The 14,609-nt window shown below is 41.1% G+C and overlaps 1 pseudogene; it reads left to right on the top strand.

Annotated features, from left to right (window-relative positions):
- Positions 1 to 5,246: 5,246 nt before the first annotated feature.
- LOC102991865 (eukaryotic translation initiation factor 2 subunit 1-like) lies at positions 5,247 to 6,600 on the top strand (annotated as a pseudogene).
- The last annotated feature ends 8,009 nt before the right edge of the window (positions 6,601 to 14,609 follow it).

The raw sequence follows: 14,609 nt of genomic DNA, 5'->3' as shown, positions 1-14,609 counted from the left end.
TCGGAGATACGGTCTTTAAAGGGTGATTAAGTTAATGAGGTCTTTCGGGTGGATCATAATCCAATATGACTGGTGTCCTTATAAGAAAAGGAGATTTGGACACAGATGCACAGAGAAGGCCAAGTAAGGGCACAGCAGGAAGGCAGCCATCTGCAAGCCAGGGAGAGAGGCCTCAGCAGAAAACCAAACCTGCTGCTACCTTGATCTTGGACTTCCAGCCTTCAGAACTGTGAGAAAATGTATTTCTGTTGTTTAAGCCACCTAGTCTGTGGCACTTTATTATGCAGCCCTAGCAAACCAATACAGGCACTTATTAAACATGGCATAAAATATGTGCCGGGGATTTCCCAAAATGAAGTTAAATGGAAAAAAAATCAGGCTTGTTTTGCAATTGAGGGTATTGATGACACATAACTGTATTTTGTAAAATCTGTTCATCTATTTACACATTCTATAGAAGTCTAACCATCCAGGAGAGAAGCTAGTGTGTGGTTACTTGAATTTTATATCATCTTTGCTACAGAATTCACTGATGAATAGGGTTGCATGAAATTACATCCATTCTATGGCTCAGATGTTGTACCACAAGATACAGTGAACTGCTTTAGACAGATTGTATTGAGTTGATTCTGCAAAACTCTTAATATTTAAAACACAAAACTCTAAATATCATATAATATTTCCAAAGCAGAAAGAAAAAAGTGTGGATAGTATCTCTGCTTGTGTACCAAGTTATATTTTCCCCTCACCTTTCCCTGTTTGATTTGTCACCAAGTCTTTTGAAATAGACCTCACATCTGTCTTCCCGCCCAGACTGACTGTCACTGCCTTCATTCAAATCCTTATAATTTCTGGCACATCCTATTAGCCACTGAATTAAACCTTTCAAAGGGAATGAAATGCTGTTGGTGGGGATGTAAATTGGTGCGGCCACTATGGAAAATGGTATGGAGGTTCCTCAAAAAGCTAAAAAAAAAAGTTTTCATATGATCCAGCAATCCCACTCCTGGGCATATACCCAGACAAAACTGTAATTCAAAAAGATACAAGTACTCCTATGTTCATAGCAGCACTATTTCCAATAGCCAAGTCATGGAAACAACCTAAATGTTTGTCGATAGATGAATGGATAAAGAAGATGTGAGATAGATATATATCTATATCTATATCTATCTATCTATCTATCTATATATAACGGAATATTACTCAGCCATAAAAAAGAATGAAATGATGCCATTTGCAGCAACACGGATGGACCTAGAGATTATCATACTAAGCAAAGTAAGTCAGAAAGAAAAAGACAAATACCATATGATATCACATATATGGGAAGCAGCTGAATTGCACAGGGAGATCAGCTTGGTGCTTTGCGACCATCTAGAGGATGGGATAGGGAGGGAGACACAAGAGGGAGGGGGATATGGGGATATATGTATACATATAGCTGATTCACTTTGTTATACAGCAGAAACTAACACAACATTGTAAAGCAATTATACCAATAAAGATGTTAAAAAACAATAAAATGAAAATAAAATACAATACAAATGAACATATCTACGAAACAGAAACAGACTCACAGACATAGAGAACAGACTTGTGGTTGCTAAGGGGGAGGGGGTGGGGAAGGGAAGGATTGGAAGTTTGGGATTAGCAGAGGCAAACTAATATACATAGGATGGATAAACAACAAGGTCCTAGTGTATAGCACAGGGAACTATATTCAATAGCCTGTGATAAACCATAATGTAAAAGTATATGAAAAAGAATATATATATGTATAACTAAGCCACTTTGCTGTACAGTAGAAAGTAACACATTGCAAATCAATTACACGTCAATAAAATTTTTAAAAATAAATTTTTAATTAATTTTTTTTAAGGGAGTGAGATGTTGGGGAATGGTTAAGGAGCACAGTCACTTGAGTTAGAGTCCCAGCTCCACCTAATTGTATGACCTGACCCAAATCTAAGCCTCAACTATTCATGATTAAAATAGAGGTAATTAGTAGCAGTACTCTCCTCATAGCACTGTTAGAGAATTAAGTGAAATAAGTAGAAAGCATGTGGCATAGTACATAGTAAAATACTCACAAAATATGGGGTGAACTATGATTAATCTTTTAGAATCCATCACCCTACAATGTTTTGTCGTGCTCTCTTATGCAGAATTGCTTTGTGCAGAAATTCCAAGATTTTCTCATGCTGAGATTTCTTGTCATCTATAATATGAAAACAATAGGCCTGTTGAATGTTCTGTGTCAGACAGCACAGGCTTCTCCTGCCCAGGTCTCCTCAGTGAAGGGCCCCACGCTCCCTGTTTGAAAATCCCGGTCCTAACTGACATTTCCCAAGTCCCCACTAAAATCCCTTCTCCGTAATACCCTCTGCTCCAACTTCTTTTTCCAAAGCACCAAACTCTTCTTAACAATCCTTCAGTGGTCTATTCCGGATCAGGAGATGAAGCCCAAACACTGTGACATGGCCCACAGCACCTTGGTCAAGATGCCTGAGCCTCCACATTCTCATCTCCAGCCACGAGGCCCAGCCCACAGCCTGGCAAATGGCAGGAGCTCAGCAAATGTTTGTTTGATGACAAGAGAACCTGAAAAACTCACACCACAGGCTCGAAGACTTGCTTCTCCTCCATCTGCATCCGTGTGTTGTATTGTTTCCTTGGGGGCTGCCATAACAAATGACCACAAATTGGTTCTCTCACAGATCTGAGGCCCAGAAGTCTGAAACCAAGGTGCTGGCAGAGCCATGCTCCCTCTACAAATTCTGTGGGAGGATCCTTCCTTGCCTCTTTCAGCTTCTGGTGGCTCCTGGTGTTCCTGGGCTTGTGGCTGCATCACTCTCCTCTCTGCGTCCATCTTCACGTGGCCTTCTTCCCTGTGTCTGTTCTGTGTTTGTGTGTCAAATTTCCCTCTCTTCCTCTTATAAGGACACTAGTCATTGGACACAGGACCCACTCTAAAACCAGGATGACATCATTTTGAGCTCCTGAACATAATATCAATAATATCTGCAAAGCCCCTAGTTCCAATAAAGTCACATTTGCAAGTACCTGGGGTTAAGAGTTGGACATATCTTTTTGAGGAACATAATTCAACCCACTACAACTTTCAGTGGTTAGGGAGGTCGAGAGGTGAGGTGTGACTAGAACACAGAAAGCTCTGACCATGTTCAGGAAGGAAATGGGATGTTCATTTGCAGTTCAGAGATCAAAGCTATCTGGGTACTAAGTATGCCATCTGGCAAGATCTCCTGAACCAGCCCAGGGTAGCAATGTTTTCTGCCCAGCTGTTTTGTTTCAGATCCACATGTTAATGGTATGGGTTTTTGTTTTGGAACTGTGAAAGATTATTTATTAATAAGGCAAATTAGAGGAAAGAAAAAAATCACATAAATCCCTACATTCTCACATCTTTTTTCCCCATATTTAGGTTTTAGTTTGGGATTTTTATAATAGGTAATTTAAAATTAAACCTAACTTAGAGTTTATAACTTAAGAGTTTATAAGGTTTGCTATAAAAAGGAACATAGATCACAAAACAAAAACAAAAATAGCAATTCATAGCTCCCTCCCACCTCCTGCTAGTCAAAGACAACCACTCTCAAATCTTTCAGCTGATTCTTTAAGCATCTACTTCCATATATTCAGTACCATGCTTATAGTAATTGTTCTTGCTTTGTCAGCTTCAGATGTTATTTATCAGCTGGCTGGTGCCTTGGCCTAGATGGCTCTTCATTTCTCCCCCACTTCCACCATCACCACCACCACTACCACACACACACCACGCACACACTCACCCACGCACACATACACACACAATCACACACTTCCTATTGCCTTGTACTTTTGACATGCTTGTATATTAATTTTAGTTAGATCAATAGTCAGTGTTTACATTATCCACAGTTGAGGCCAGAAGTATGCCTTTTTTGCTTTGTTTTCTATATATTTATCGCTAATACATTTTCAAATTTTTCTGCATTGTCTAGATCTCCTCTCAATATTCTATTAATGCTTCTTTTGGAGCCCTGACTTGTTTTCACCGGTTCAGTTGCTTCCTGTGCCTGCCACACACCTGCCTGGGCTCTCCCCTGGCCCTCACCTGGAGGATTCCCTTCATCCCTGTCTCCCACGGGATCTACTGTTTCCCAGGCCCCCATCTTCCTTTTCATTTGTTTACTCTCGTTGTGATGGAGCACTTCCTCCAGTACCTTCCTAAGAAAGGATGTCAATTCCTAGAGACCCTGAAGTTCTGAAAATATCTTCAGTCTATTTCATATTTAATTGATGTGCTGACTGGGAATAATTCTTAGTCAAAAATAATTCTTTCAGAATTTGTAAGAAATTGCTCCACTGATTTCTAACTTTCTCAGTTGCTACTGAAAAATCCACAATCATTCTCTGCCAACATCTTCTCCCAACCACCCACCTCCACCTCCAGGCTTATAAGATGTTCTCTTTGTCCCCATGGTTCTGTAATTTCATGAGGATGTAAGGACCAGCCAGAAGCAGGAAACCAACCATACTCCCAGATGGACATTTTTAAGACTTTTAAATAAAGGAACTAGTTACCTAGGCCACGATGAAAAGAACCAGGGATTTGCAGACACTTTGGGACCAGCAAGTACAGAAAGCTCTCAGCACCCTTTGATGTGAGGGGCCAGGAAAGAAGAAAGAAATATCTGTAACAGATTCTGTTGCATGCAGCAGCTCTAGACAAAGGATTGCCCAAGGGAAATGTAGCAACAGCAAGAGTAGCCACTTTTAGGACTACGTATGATCTTGTCATAGCTGGGGTCGTCTGGTCGTGATGAGAGAAAAACCACATTTTTGTCCTCACTCACGTGGTCTCCCCAGTGGCTGCTTGGTGCTTGCTGGCTGTATACTGGCCTCTGGCTTATCAGATACTCCTTCCTATATTTATATATAACAAAGGCTTTCTTTTTGCTGAGGAAGAGGGTGTGCATTAGCTGTGGACACAGGAAGGAGATTGGTTGGTAGAACTTAGTCCTTGCAATTTAGTTGGATAGTCCAGCTGTCCAGCAGGGATGAAGTACAGCTCTTGGCCCACTCCCCCAGGGCCCTGCGCAAAGGCCAGTTTGGGCAGGAAAGAAATAGACAACGGGATGATGAGGAGAGTCCACGGCTGCTGTGGGCGGATCAAGTCTGATCTCTCTGATTGAAGAGCGTGGTGCGGGACACCCGTGGGGAATTCACACACATACCTCACAATGCCGGGTCTAATTTGTAGATTTTATCAGCACAAATTTCCTGAGATGGAAGATGTAGTGATGGTGAAGGTAAGGTCCATTGCTGAAATGGGAGCTTATGTCAGCTTGCTGGAATACAGCAACATCGAAAGCATGATTCTTCTGAGTGAGCTGTCCAGAAGGCGTATCCATTCTATAAACAAACTCATCCGAATTGGCAGGAATGAATGTGTGGTTGTCATTAGAGTGGACAAAGAAAAAGGGGGTATTGATTTTTTCAAAAAGAGTTTCTCCGAGGAAGCAATGAAATGTGAATATAACTTTACCAAATCCACAACTGTTTACAGCATTCTTCGTCATGTTGCTGAGGTCTTAGAATACACCAAGGACGAACAGTTGGAAAGCCTGTTCCAGAGAACTGCTTGGGTCTTCGAGGACAAGTACAAGAGACCCGGATACGGTGCCTATGATGCATTTAAGCACGCAGTCTCAGACCCATCTATTTTGGATGGCTGAGATTTGAATGAAGATGAATGGGAAGTACTCATTAACAATATTAATAGGCGTTTAACCCCACAAACTGTCAAAATTCGAGCAGACAGTGAAGTGGCTTGTTATGGTTATGAAGGCATCAATGCCGTAAAAGCAGCCCTGAGAGCAGGTTTGAATTGTTCTACAGAAACCATGCCATCAAGATTAATCTAATAGCTCCTCCTCGGTATGTAATGACTACAAGCACCCTGGAGAGAACAGAAGGCCTCCCTGTCCTCAACCAAGCTATGGCTGTCATAAAAGAAAAGACTGAAGAGATTAGTGGTAGGACGGGAATAAAACACAGACCTACTAGAGCATGGACTTGAGGACATGGGGAGGGGGAAGGGTAAGCTGTGACGAAGTGAGAGAGTGGCAGGGACATATATGCACTACCAAATGTAAATTAGATAGCTAGTGGGAAGCTGCCGCATAGCACAGGGAGATCACCTCTGTGCTTTGTGACCATGAGAGGTGTGGGATAGGGAGGGTGGGAGGGAGGGAGACACAAGAGGGAAGAGATATGGGAACATATGTATATGTATAACTGATTCACTTTGTTGTAAAGGAGAAACTAACACACTATTGTAAAACACTTATACTCCAATAAAGATGTTAAAAAAAAAAAAAAAAAAGACTGAGGAAAAGAGGGGCGTCTTCAGTGTTCAAATGGAGCCCAAAGTGGTCACAGATACAGACGAGACTGAACTTGCAAGGCAGCTGGAGAGGCTTGAGAGAGTAAATGCAGAAGTGGATGGAGATTATAATGCGGAAGAAACGGAAGCCAAAGCCGAAGATTAACTTTGTGGGCAACAGAGTCCAGTTTAAGGAACACAAAGCAGCCTTCCTGCCTGTTAACCCTAGACTTGAAAGTTTTCCAGTATTGAAAGCTTCAAAGTTGAGTATTTTTTATTTCGAAGTATTTAAATGTTCCAACAGACCAAAATGTGAAGTGCCCTCCTAAATGTCAGCTGTTTTCACACAGTAGCTCTAACATCTTGAGCATTTTTTAAGGGAGTGGTCTAATTTCCCTAGAGACAAATCTTTAAGAACAGTCATAAAATGGGGCGTGTGATTTCCATTTCTGATGTCTCCAGATTGGCACCCCTTTGTAGTTCAGTGCCTCTACGAGATTTACCAGGGGCACCCAAAGCAAATAGTCCTAACCTTTCTATATAAAATGTATCAAGCAAACATTAAATAAATTTCTGGGATATTTTTTTAAAAAAGAAAGAAAGAGACAATGGGACTTGTATCTGGAAGGCCTTAAAGGCTCTTCTAAGTAGGACACAGGGCTTCCCTGGTGGCACAGTGGTTGGGAGTCCGCCTGCCGATGCAGGGGACACAGGTTCGTGCCCCGGTCCGGGAGGATCCCACGTGCAGCGGAGCGGCTGGGCCCATGAGCCATGGCCGCTGAGCCTGTGCGTCCGGAGCCTGTGCTCCGCAACGGGAGAGGCCACAACAGTGAGAGGCCCGCGTACCGCAAAAAAATAATAATAATAAAAAAAATAAAATAAGTAGGACACAAATGGGCAGGCCATGAAGGAAAACATCCTTCAAAGGACCCAGGATGGGCCAAGGTAAGTCCTGATAGAGCCTCCGCAAGCCCCTATAGAAAGATCTTGGTATGAGCTAAAGAAAGGTACCCCTTCTATGGAGACAAGAGAAAAAGATGCCCTCTCTGGGCAGACCTAGCCCTGTGGGAATACCGTTTGGTGAGCAGAACAGGGCTGGGTGCCAGTCCCCATTCACTCCCGGGGTCAGGTGCCTTTGTCAAATAGGCAAACTTTATAATTATGTAAAGTGGCCCTGGGTCCTCTTTTAGAGATTAAATATGACACATTTGTCAGGGTATGGACCATGACCAACAGGGCATGGTGATGCCAGGAAAAGAGAGGTCTATTGTCACCATCCCAGAGCTGACTCAGAGTGAAATAATAAATTTTGGGAATCTAAAAATGCAGAGATGTATGATAACCAACTTATCAGACCCAAGAAAGGTAAATCATAAACCAGCAACAGGGAAAGCCAAGATGTTATCAGAATTACACCACAAACAGAATTCCCAGGACACCACCAGAATCCCACCCAGTCTCCCCATTCCCTATTATGTCCTTTACTTTGAAACAAGCTTCACTTATGATCATAAGAGTGTTGTTCTCCCAGTGAGGCCACCAGAAGCCTGGAAAGGACCCTGCTTGCTTTCTGGAGCAGTACCTACAGAGCTGACTGTAAGGATACAGGAAACCCACAGCTCCCTCGGATATCTTGAGAAAGGGTGGGATGGAGGAGGAGTCTTTGGCAGAACAGACAGAGGGGTGGATTGGTAATCCCCAAATGGGGCTGCAGAAGCTACAAAGTCTTGGGTGGAAGGGTTTCAAGGCAAAGTAACGTCTGGCGACCCTTGTTACCCTGGTTTTCAGAAACATTGGAATGTGTTCCATTATGCTTCCGAGGAAGCTTGTGGCTGCAGGCACTTTGGCAAACCACCAGTCCATGCCTCTTGATGCTCCTGCGGCACCCTCCCAGGCCCTGAAACAAAGGTTTTATTAGGAGCTCACTTCCCCATTCTGGACAGTTTAGCTCAGCTAGGAATAAAGAATACTCAGAACAGTAGGTCATAAGTCTAGGTTCTGTGGGCGGCCCCCACGGTGGCATTGCATTTAACATCTTGTTGCAGCTCCACAAGGACACTGGGGAAATTTCCAAGAACTTGGAGGCCTTGACCTTCCCCAGTAATGCACGTTGGAATCCCAGAGACCCATTCAGGAAGATCATAGGTCAAAACTATTTTCGTAATGATACTAAGGTATCATGCCTTTTCCACTGCATTGACGTTTAAACTGATGGTACAGAAGCAATGGTAGGTAAAACTGCTGGTGTAAATCAAGGCAGGGACACCAAAAGGTCCGAGTACACTAGTATTTCTTTACTGCCACCGATTCACAAGGGGAAAAGCCAGTTTCACTTTAAAATGTCTCTGATAAAGCAGTAAAAAGTATTCATTTCATTAACTCTTGAATCTTTTTAATATTCTGGGTGATGAATTTGGCAGTATATGCATTAAGCTTGATGCATTCCAAGGTAATGTATTTGTCTCCAAGAGAAGCACTTGTGCAATTTTGTGTTTCAAGAACTAGCTACTTTTTTTTTTTCTCCACAGAACATGATTTTCACTTGAAAAATTAGCTGAAAGACAAATGTTCTTTTCAGATTTGGGTGTTTGACTGACATCTTTGTGAACATTAAAAAAGCAAATAACGAAAAACAACTGACAGCACTTGTTGCCAATTACAAAATTTGAGCTTTGAAGCAACAATTACAATTTTGGTGTACCTTGAACTTGACAGCTTCCCAGTACTTAAAGACTTGACTATCTTTAAGTTACTTACATTGTTTTTTCTGAGATTGGTGTTGATGTGAATAGTTGGGATGCTTTGATGTTGTACAATAAAATGTGTCAACATTTGAAAGATCTATACAACTTGGTGAAGCAATATTGTAAAGTCATGAATGGGTAAAAGATCCATTTAAAGTGCAAAACAGACCAGTATGTTCTTCATGTACCTGAGTATGAAAGTTATTTGATATCGTTTCAGATTTCACATTGTAACTAACCTTTAAGAAACTATCACTTATATCTGTTGTAGTAGCAAAGAAGAATAAAATTTTCTGAAATGACTACTAAAACACTCCTCCCTTTCCCAACTGCTTACCTGTGTGAGGCTAGTTCATCCTCACATACTTCAAGCAAAAGAGCCTATCACAGCAGAGTTCATGCAGAAGCATATGTGAGAATTCAGCTGCTTCTATTAAGCCAGACATTAGGAGATTTGCAAAAATGTAAAAAAATTCCTCTCTTCTCAGTAATTTTTTTGTCTTGGAAAATATAGTTATTCTAATTAAAATGTTACTTATCAACATGTACCAGCTTTATTATTTTAAATGAATTAGGAAATAATTAAAAATTTTAAATATGGCTAGTTTCCATTAAAATGTACTACATATGTTAATATATAATACAATGTGAATATGTAATAGGTTTATTACAGTTATTTTTAAATGACTTAAATAATTAATAAAATTTTCTTACTTCTACTTTCTAAATATGGTAAATTTGCCCATAGAAACAAAAGCTAGTTGGGGTCCTCAATAATATTTCAGAGGCTGAAGAAGCCCTGAGACCAAAATATATGAGAAACCCTGCCCTCGAGTATAATCCAAGGCAGCGTGGTTGAGGTTTATGCACTGGACAGGTTCATGGAATAGGGCAGAGAAGCAGTAAAAGTGACTTCCTTAAACAAAGCCAATCTGGAAGTTACTATTCCTGCTCACATCCTATTGGTCAACACTCAGTCTCACGGGCACGCCCGGCTGCCAGAGAGGCTGGGAAACGTAGTCTCCACCTGGGCAGCCGAAAGAGAAGAATTAGAGGTCTCTGCCTTACTCCTAAATCTGGACTTTGTTGGCATTAAAAAATAGAATTCTCTGAGTTGGTTTAAAGGTAGTCGTGTTACAGGGACTTCCCTGGTGGCACAGTGGTTAAGAATCCATCTGCCAATGCCGTCGACACGGGTTGAAGCCCTGGTCCGGGAAGATCCCACATGCCGCGGAGCAACTAAGCCCGTGCGCCACAACTACTGAGCCTGCGCTCTAGAGCCCAAGAGCCACAACTACTGAAGCCCGCGTGCCACAACTACTGAAGCCCGCGTGCCTAGAGCCCGTGCTCTGCAACAAGAGAAGCCACCGCAACGAGAAGCCCACGCACCGCAACAAAGAGCAGCCCCAGCTCGACGCAACTAGAGAAAGCCGGCGCACAACAACGAAGACCCAACACAGCCAAAAATAAATAAATAAATTTATAAAAATAAAAAATAAAGGTAGTCGTGTTACAGTGGCCAGCACTGCGTCGGCTGAGGCTCATGTGAACAACGTTTGGGCAACACAGGAGCTGATAGTTTGCAGTCCTGTGATTCAATTGGCTCAGCTAAGGCTGGCTCAGAATGTGGCATTTATAGTGTGCACAAGAGTATATAACACCTGGACCTAAGGGCTGGCCAAGCAGACAAGAACAAGTAAATATAAACACTGATACGATGCAGTCAAAACCACTCAGTCTCCCATGATCCACCAGGGCTCATGTATTGTAACAATGATAATAATAATAGCATCAAGGGAATGTGGGTGGAGAAGGGACCCTCACCACAGATTTCAATGTGTCTTCCACCAAAGAGGAGACTAGCCGCCTCAGAGGACGGGTGCCATCCTTGAGAGAAAAATCTTTCTCTCTTGTTCACTCCAGGATGACCTCTTAATAGCAGTATGTTGGACCAGCTACCAGAGCCCCAGGGGAAAGTGGGTGCAGAGTGGCTTCCTCTAAGCTTAAAGCACTGCAGGTGGGACCAGTCATCATGGGATTGCGAGCCCAGCCCATGTGGTTAACACTGGACAGCTGACCCGCCAACCGCAGCAGTGACCCAACAGATCCCCAACTCAATTCACACAAACAAATCACTTCTTTTCATCTTAGTTTCTTGGTCTTTAAAATGGAGGATAGGGGCTTCCCTGGTGGCGCAGTGGTTGAGAATCCGCCTGCCGATGCAGGGGACACGGGTTCGTGCCCCGGTCTGGGAAGATCCCCCATGCCGCGGAGCGGCGGGGCCCGTGAGCCATGGCCGCTGAGCCTGTGCGTCTGGAGCCTGTGCTCCGCAATGGGAGAGGCCACAACAGTGAGAGGCCCGCGTACCACCAAAAAAAAAAAAAAAAAAAAAAAAATGGAGGATAAAATATGTGTTCCATTCATAGGGTTGCTAAGGAAATCAAACAAGATATAATTTGCGAAACACTATGCACCAAAAAGGAAAATGACAAAGTTTGAGTAGCCAGTTGTCATGGCTACTACCTCCACTTGACACACCTGAGGGATCGTTAGGTCACTTATGATTTCTTGTGTTCAGATGTCCTCTTCCTTGTCACCCAACTTTGTTTTTTTAATTTTTATGTTTGTGGTAAAACACGCAAAGCATAAAATTTACCATCTTAGCCATTTTTAAGTGGACAGTTTGGTGGTGTTAAGTATATACATATTGTTGTACAACCAATCTCCAGAACGTTTTCATCTTGCCAAAATGAAACACTACCCATTAAATTAAACCCTCCATTCCTCTCAAAATTCGTTTGAAGTAATCCTTTCCCTCAAGCTTCCAGAGCCATGATCAGCTTAAGCTGAAGTACCACACTGCCCCAGGACTTTTCTTCACCTTCCCATAATTTACTCATGAACACGTGTTATGTTGAGCTGACCGTAAGACAGGTTCTTAGCAATGCTTTGAAGCTAAAAAAAAATGTCATTATTCTCAAAGATCTCACAGTATGTTTTACAAGTGTGTCAGTAATCAAGTGTGATTCAATGGCTATAAATGATACAATTAAAGTCCATACAAGGTGTAGAAACAGCACAAAAGAAGAAGCCATCAATGTGTCCGGGAGAGGAATGCACAGGAAACAAGTGAGGAATGTTATTAAAGGTTTCCTGAAGGAGAAGGTCTTCAAGTTGGGATTTTAAGAATGAAGGGGTAGGAATTCCTCAGAGATCACAGTGGAAAAGTTTTGAAATACAAACAGTTCAGTCTAATATGAAGTATTTTTTTGTCTAGCGTTTTCTCATCAATTGTCTAATTCACCACAGAGGTTTGAAATGATGACAATTTCAGGCAGGAAGTTTAACAGAGTTGGGCAGGGTGGTGATGACAGTGGCAGACCAGTGAAGGAGATGATTTTTACAGAAAGACATGAAAATTCCATCTCTGTAGGTGACCCCTATCCCTACCATGCACACATTCTTCTAGGGACCAATATTCAGAATAAAAACAAAAATTATTTGTAAACTTTGGGTTTAAAATTTCTTCGTCTTATGATGTCTTTCCTTTCTTTGTTCCTCTCTCTTGATCTAGAGCTTGAAAATCAGTCATTCCCTTTCTGATATATTTTCAGTTTTCATGTTTGATTTCAAAGCTTGAGTCCTGTTTATATTGCTAAAAAGCCTACCAATTGTGCAGGGAGAGTTTTTTGAAAAAAACTATTCTTTTGTTGTTCAATGCCATTTTTAAAAATCAACCTTTTTAGAAACAATTCCTAAAATCATATTTTACCAATAGTCATTTCAAACATACCTTTTAGATATATCCCAATTTAACTATTGATTAATGAAGAATTTAACTATTGATTGACTTTCCTTTTTGCCTAAGTACTCTAAAATGTTTATAGGATTGCTCTAAATTATTCCAAACACAATGAGATATTTGAAAATCAGCACATTATGGCTTAAGTGTAAAGAGTTGTTTCTAGTACAAATCCTACAAAATATTTACAGACCTGTATATTTTAAGATCCCTTGTATCTTACGATTGTAGTAATAGCTTCCATCTCACTTCAAAAGAAGGGATCGCCCAGGTGAAGAGAAGAGTGAAGTCAGAGCTGAGATCTGTCTTGGAGAAACAGTCCCAGGGACTTGAGAAGCGCTGTCAGCTTCAGAAGGCTAATAGCCCCGGGATGTCTCAACGTCTGAGGCAGAACTTACCTGAGTTCCATCCTTATCTGTCTTAGCTCCCAGGGGCTATAATTCAGAGGCTGCATTCCACAAAAGAATCCTAAACCCAAGTGAAATAACCCTGAAATGTCATGCCACCAGCACAGACCTGAGGGCAGGATAAACATATGGCCCAGGTAAACATAACAAGAGTTGTACGCAAGCTTAAAGTAGGTCTCCCTTCACCTTGATTTTCTTTTGCTATGTCTATGACATAATTTTAATGACAAATTAAAATTCAACAAAATGCTGAAATGAGGACAAAGTTGAAATCTATTTGGAAAACTAGAGATACTCGCTTTTAGGTGTATACACACTTGGGAAAAAAAATAATAAAGGATGAAAGTTTCCCAGATGTTGTGGACCAGGGGCAAACATCCAGCTGCTTTCAATTACTGGAGAAGCAGGAGAGCGTTTTGACAGAGCATCTCCATGTATAATTTAAATTCCATGATTCAGGGAGTTTAATTAGACGAAGGAAAAATGCCCTGTACTAATTTGTTTCATCATTGATCTTTCCAATTATAGTCTTTAATATGCCAGGAAATCTTATAGTCCTCAGGATGCAAAGTATATAAAAGCCTCATTGGGTTTCTTTTTATTCCATTTCCTCCTTTAGTATCAATTTTTCCATACTTGATTAATTATAGCCAAAGTAAATATTTTAACATATCTCCCTCCTGAAATATAAAGTAACACAAATGTTTTTTTTGAAGTGACCATTTTTCTTTTTCATTCTGTGATTTTAGATTTTCTTTTCTGTTTCAGATACTAGAGCATCTGTTTTAAATATAATGCTTTTGGTTTTGAGTTCCCTCCCACATTTTTGTTAAGTGATATATCTGCTTAATGGTTCATCTTGAATTGGTTCATCTTGAAATGATGTCTGATTCTTTGAAATATGAAAATATATGAGGAAATGACCATATTATTCATATTTAGAATACTATGTTTATGGATATACACATTTATGGTAAAAGATTTAAGACATGCATGAGAACGACAGGACACAAGCTAGCTCCCAGGAAGGAGGGAAGAGAAAATCTGAAGAGAATATCTGAAGCAACTACGACATATTATTAAATCTGGTGTAGGGTGTAGAGGCCATTAACTGCCACAAGAATAGTCACAGAAACCTTAGGAATAAAGCCAATGCTAAATTCACATGAACTGTAAAGGTATAAAACATGAAAAGAATGAATATCATAAGGTAGAGGGTATCGTGATACAACAGGAAAAGACCTGGCTTTGAATCCCAGCTCTGT

The sequence above is a fragment of the Physeter macrocephalus genome, chromosome 9, assembly GCF_002837175.3.
Source record: "Physeter macrocephalus isolate SW-GA chromosome 9, ASM283717v5, whole genome shotgun sequence".
NCBI classification, from domain to species: Eukaryota; Metazoa; Chordata; class Mammalia; order Artiodactyla; family Physeteridae; genus Physeter; species Physeter macrocephalus.
This window is presented reverse-complemented; position numbering and strand designations above follow the sequence as displayed.